The sequence below is a fragment of the Cyprinodon variegatus genome, unplaced genomic scaffold, assembly GCF_000732505.1.
Source record: "Cyprinodon variegatus isolate N-32 unplaced genomic scaffold, C_variegatus-1.0 Scaffold1033, whole genome shotgun sequence".
Lineage (NCBI taxonomy): Eukaryota > Metazoa > Chordata > Actinopteri > Cyprinodontiformes > Cyprinodontidae > Cyprinodon > Cyprinodon variegatus.
Genome location: NW_015151486.1, coordinates 139,172 through 145,676, shown reverse-complemented (window position 1 = coordinate 145,676; position 6,505 = coordinate 139,172). Strand labels below are relative to the sequence as shown.

The window sequence follows — 6,505 nt, the reverse complement described above, 5'->3', positions numbered from 1 at the left end:
TTTTTTACTTTATAACCAACAATTGTTGCTTGAGTTTTATTTTGCAGATTAACAATGACTCGTAGCAGAAACTAATTCTCACATATTGAATTCAACAGTAGTTGACTTAAATAGGAACTTTCAACATACAACACAGACAAATTAAATTTACCACATCAGATTTTGCTGTGTGGTTTTACAAACCAGCAGCAACAGGTGCTTTATTGTCTGGCATGTGAAGCACTGCTCAGTCTAACGGGATAAACTAATGAGAGGAGATTTCTTGCTTTCTTTCTATGCAGCCATGCACTCCATCTCCCTCTCATCACAGTCACTGCACTGTGGGTATGTGAATATTGACGGAAAAGTACACTGTCCGATGCCCACGCTTTATCTCATGACACTGAAATGAACTTTGTTCTCAGAAAGATTTGACCAGTGAATTAACAACTAACCTGGCTTAAACCTGAGATCTCCCTTTTGGTTTGGTATGAATAAAAATGTCACATTAATTAAGTAGTGACACATATTTTCTCCTTATTAATTTTTTAATGCAGATTCATCTTCTCTGTTGAAGGAAATTTGGCTTCCTACTACAAAAACAAGTCCTTCTATGTTGTTTAGATTTGCTGTTTCAGCCCACGTAGGCACAGTACACACTAAGACAAACACTGTGTTTATTTTTAGGCTCAATTACACTCAGATAGACTTAATAGTAGGACGACTTTTAAGTGCTCTGGGTTTAATTTAGGGAAATTATTTAATGGTTTAAATAAAACTGCAGGCCACACTTAAAGATCTTAGCTTTTTAATACTTTTTAAAATGATCTATGGCTCTCCTTTCCCTTTGCTGTAATGCAGTACTCGTTTTTTTTCTGGTCTACCACATAAAATCACAATCACATAAAAGTTTATGGTTATAAAGAAACACAATGTGATAAAGCATTGAAGGTGTCGAGCATGCCAATGCTAATGACAGAACATAACCCCTCTGTTGTCAGAACAGTGGCTGATTGTGTTGATTGTCTCTGGTAGCACTGAGGAGAAAAATGTCATCTTTTCTGTTCATCCAGACGTGAAAGAGTCTTATTTGGCTTCTCTTATGTTAAAAACATGGACAAAACTAAAATACTCCTTCAGTTGTTGACTTTTGCTATTAGAAAGCTTTTGAAGTTGTTGGATGAAAGATATTTAACTAGGGCTGAAACAATTAATCGGATTATTCTTTATTAATTGATTTTTTTAATTACTCAGCAACTAATTTAGTAATATTTTAATCTTTAACTGGAGTATTGAGACTCTACAACATGCCTTTAGCTGAAGCAACCCACTTAGTGCAGCAATTATACCAAAGTTGTAAAAAGATAAATATTATAATATTATTATTATATAATATATATAATTCCATCTGTCGCTATGCTCTACCAAGAACCCCTCAAGTGGAAAAGTTTTAGTTTAGGACCAGGTTTAATAAAAAAAAAAAAAGTAGCGTTGCACCGATACCGACACCAGTTTTGGGGCGGGGTCCCGATCCAGCACTAAAATGGTGGTATGGGTATCGGCGAGTACCAACAAATAGGGCACCGATACCATTTTGAGAGCCAAAAGTTTCTTCAACTATTGTCACCCATTCTAGGTAGGCAAAAAAACGTTACCACCATCCACTAGAGGGTGCATGATTCTTCAACAGAGCCTCACTGGTGTTTGCAAGAGAAGGGAGGGCAGGGAGAGGCTTGATAAAGCAGAAACATTAATGGATTTAGATTGGGATTAAGGATTATACACCACTAAATGGTGACAAAGATGTAGAACATTCTTTTTGTGGTTCTGTTTGTATCTCTGTTTCTTTCTCTGTGTGCTTCTGTCTCCTTGAACCCCACTGAGCCTGGTTCTGCAGGTTTCTTCCTGTTAAAATTGAGTTTTTCCTCTCCACTGTCTCTACAAGCATGCTTAATGTGAGGGATTGCCTTCGAGTCAAAGAGTCGATGCAATCAGCTGGGTTTCCTTTGAAAACTTTGAATCAACCCGACTGTCTGATCTAGTGAATTGCAAAGTGGTTTAAGATGACATGTTGTGAATTGGCACTATGGAAATAAACAGAATAGAATTGAACGATAAACACTGGATAAACTCTTCAGGCTGCCATTCAGCCGTTCTGCGTGAAAGGAGCAATATAACTTCTCTGTTGTGCTCTGAAGGTGAGGATATTAGGATAGAAACATTAGTAACGTGATAAGAAAATACACACTACCAATAAGCACAGTAGAAGGGGAAGTCTGTGTGTTAATACACTTCATGCATGTCTTAACTTTCCTGTAACCAAAACCAGAACCACCTGTTTAAAGGCACTGCTAGTAGCACAAAGGTTATCCCAGCACTGATTATAGGATTAGATTAAAAACAGTGGCGGAGCCAGATAATGTTCATGGGGTGGCCAGCCAGGGACGATAAGCACTGAGAGATAGCCGAAACGTGACAGGTGCTAAAACAAGCCTCCGGTCATTATACACTGATCACACTGNATTAATCGGATTATTCTTTATTAATTGATTTTTTTTAATTACTCAGCAACTAATTTAGTAATATTTTAATCTTTAACTGGAGTATTGAGACTCTACAACATGCCTTTAGCTGAAGCAACCCACTTAGTGCAGCAATTATACCAAAGTTGTAAAAAGATAAATATTATAATATTATTATTATATAATATATATAATTCCATCTGTCGCTATGCTCTACCAAGAACCCCTCAAGTGGAAAAGTTTTAGTTTAGGACCAGGTTTAATAAAAAAAAAAAAAGTAGCGTTGCACCGATACCGACACCAGTTTTGGGGCGGGGTCCCGATCCAGCACTAAAATGGTGGTATGGGTATCGGCGAGTACCAACAAATAGGGCACCGATACCATTTTGAGAGCCAAAAGTTTCTTCAACTATTGTCACCCATTCTAGGTAGGCAAAAAAACGTTACCACCATCCACTAGAGGGTGCATGATTCTTCAACAGAGCCTCACTGGTGTTTGCAAGAGAAGGGAGGGCAGGGAGAGGCTTGATAAAGCAGAAACATTAATGGATTTAGATTGGGATTAAGGATTATACACCACTAAATGGTGACAAAGATGTAGAACATTCTTTTTGTGGTTCTGTTTGTATCTCTGTTTCTTTCTCTGTGTGCTTCTGTCTCCTTGAACCCCACTGAGCCTGGTTCTGCAGGTTTCTTCCTGTTAAAATTGAGTTTTTCCTCTCCACTGTCTCTACAAGCATGCTTAATGTGAGGGATTGCCTTCGAGTCAAAGAGTCGATGCAATCAGCTGGGTTTCCTTTGAAAACTTTGAATCAACCCGACTGTCTGATCTAGTGAATTGCAAAGTGGTTTAAGATGACATGTTGTGAATTGGCACTATGGAAATAAACAGAATAGAATTGAACGATAAACACTGGATAAACTCTTCAGGCTGCCATTCAGCCGTTCTGCGTGAAAGGAGCAATATAACTTCTCTGTTGTGCTCTGAAGGTGAGGATATTAGGATAGAAACATTAGTAACGTGATAAGAAAATACACACTACCAATAAGCACAGTAGAAGGGGAAGTCTGTGTGTTAATACACTTCATGCATGTCTTAACTTTCCTGTAACCAAAACCAGAACCACCTGTTTAAAGGCACTGCTAGTAGCACAAAGGTTATCCCAGCACTGATTATAGGATTAGATTAAAAACAGTGGCGGAGCCAGATAATGTTCATGGGGTGGCCAGCCAGGGACGATAAGCACTGAGAGATAGCCGAAACGTGACAGGTGCTAAAACAAGCCTCCGGTCATTATACACTGATCACACTGTACCAACTGGAAAATGGGCAAGAAAGACATCCATACTTTGCAGATACCGTCAAAAAGAATGTCAGAGAATGGAAAGGTCTGCATGTAATTCTTCTAATTTCCCTCTATAAACCACTGCTGCACTGGTAAAACAATCTGGCTGCTGCACACAGGCACGTCCACATCCTAAAATAGGTAACTTTTGAACATGATAATTATTTTTTTTTTTACATACTTAGGTTTATAAACTAAAAAATGTCAAATCAGCATTATGCCTCTAAGGCGGAGGTCTTCAACAGGGGGCCCGTGACCCATAGGGGGTCCTCGGAGGTACTGCATGGGGGTCACGAAAGTTTTGGTTGATTAGACTTCTTTTTTTCCACTAATTGAAATGTCTTTAAATCCACATTAACATGAATTCATCACTCTGTAGTAAACAGATAAATGGGGACTGAAGATGTCTTTCAGATATCAATGCCAGTGGCGGTTCTAGACCAAATGTACTAGGGGGCCAGGAGGGGGCCAGCGTGTTTTCATGGGGGCACAGAAAAGCAAAAAATAAAAAACAGGGCAAGAGATTCAAATATATTAAGAGAGCAGCATGAAATGAAATTTCTATTCAATTAGGTTTAATTAATAAAATTCTATTTCTTGTTAGAACAATAGACATTTATAAATTTGAAATTTTACATATTTTTGACTTAATTTGAGTTTTTCTAAAAATCTGAATTAGAACTCAAGAAAAATTGATAAATTTAGCCATAAAAATTAGAGGAATTTGTTTTGAAAAAAATAACATGTAGCAGATGAAAACTTGGATGCTATCTCAACACCACTGAAGCTATCACCTTATTGTTTTTAAATAATTAGTAAAACAGAACTTGTATAGAAAATAAGATAGAAAAAAAATAGATCCCAAGGGCCTATCAGTAATCATGTCTGTTCCAGCGCATATTTCTTTGAATATTATGTCTTCAGTACAGGGGCCATATCAGGGGCCAGAACATGATCTACAGGGGCACTGGCCCTTGTTGGCCTCTGTTTTGAACCGCCCATGATCAATGCACACATTTAGCGACACACAGGAGCTCTTTCAAGCTGGGCACCGCTTCATTAACAACACCTGTCCCATCAACCAGGAATCAGAAATACTGTAATAATCCCAGGGAGAAATTACTTTCATTACATTACTCCATCTGCAATAGAGTGACTTGTTTGATATAACACAATTTCATACAACATTTTTAATTAGGGGTCCCTGCTTCATCTCACCATCGATTTGGGGGTCCTTGGCCTGGAAAACGTTGAAGACCCCTGCTCTAAGGTTATGTTGTACCAAAAGTGTTTCTTTTACTCTCACTGTGTTTTTCATGAATTTTCTTAAAGAAGAATTTTTGTTATTTCTGTTAATATATTCGGGCATGTTGGCGTTTCTTATTACATTGACATTTATTTTTGCCATAAACATATCCATATATTTGAATTCTATTGGGTTGAAACGTTGATTTCACTGAGTGCTCTATAAAGGCTCAAAGAAAAAGACTCTAAAATGAAATTAATCAATAACAACACTTTTTTTTAAAAAGAACTTTGTTCTATAGATATTCAGTTGTGTATCTGGGCTAGAAACCAGTTATCTCCGCCTAATGTGTTATTGTAAGGCAATGAGGCCAGACTGGTTTTACCCGCTGGAGCACAAAGGATGGCAGGACAGGCAGGCGCGCGCGGCGATAACCAGGGTGGGAGGGGACTCACGTGCACAAGCTTCGTGCTGACAGTTTTACGTGATTATGAAGACAATTTTAATGGCTTTACTTGAAAACATATTTAAGCTGCCCCACAAAGACAGTAAAACCCAGTTTACCGATAAAAACACGCACCTCTCTCTGTCGCTGTCTCTATCTGACTGGTCTGTTCTTTCTAAAATTATTGCGAATTAAATATAGAAGCGGTTTCCGTTCAGACGGACCAAAAACACCATCAGGAAGTCAGATTTACTCAACTTTAGAACCTCCATTTAGGAGGAACTGCGATGCAACGAAAATGTTTCTATTTTCCCAAAGCACGAGCCGAATATGACACATATCAGATGACTTTAAACACACTGCTGGCTGTGTGGATTGGTCCTCCCGTGATAACAATGGAAAATACTGAAACATTATTATTTTAAAGGAACGTCTTGCGCTTCATTAACGCAGCATAAACGCTATTCCATCATTGTAATAATAAAGCAATAATACCAGTTTTACAACACAGAGAGCATTCAGCGGCACAGTTCCTCAATCCTTGTTTAAAACAATCAGAAAATGAGTCAGGAAACGTCTTACTCAGTAAACAATAGACATGGTTTAGACGAGAGGAGGTGAAAGAAATGTAACATTACCTGCAGCTTCTTTTTCAGAAGATCTTGAACGATGGAAACAGATGCAGAAATGCTTTTGCTTGCGCCCCTCCCTCCCTTTCACGAGCCCCTGCACGTGAGCGCCCCTTCAGAAACACTTCCAGCCAATAGAAAGAAAAAGACAGGCGGTTACGTCACGTTCTTCCTTTTTCGGGTGAATCACGCCTCCTTGTAGAAACACAGGGAGCTCTCCAACGCCAGGGCGGTAAATTGGAAATAAAAAGCAATCCATCTTAGTTTTAGTCTTAGTTTTCATCTTCAGGAGGAAAATTATAATTTGTTTTAGTCACATTTTAGGGATTTTTATATTT

General features: G+C 38.4%; 1 protein-coding gene across 1 annotated transcript in view; it reads right to left on the bottom strand.

Moving 5' to 3' along the window:
• Positions 1–6,263, bottom strand: part of LOC107100949 (carnitine O-palmitoyltransferase 1, liver isoform-like) — a 61,185-nt gene extending 54,922 nt beyond the window's left edge. The window contains exon 1 of the mRNA XM_015399645.1: positions 6,177–6,263. The gene's annotated coding sequence lies outside the window, so the exon portion shown is untranslated. The remainder of the gene's footprint in view (positions 1–6,176) is intronic.
• Between the last annotated feature and the right edge of the window lie 242 nt (positions 6,264–6,505).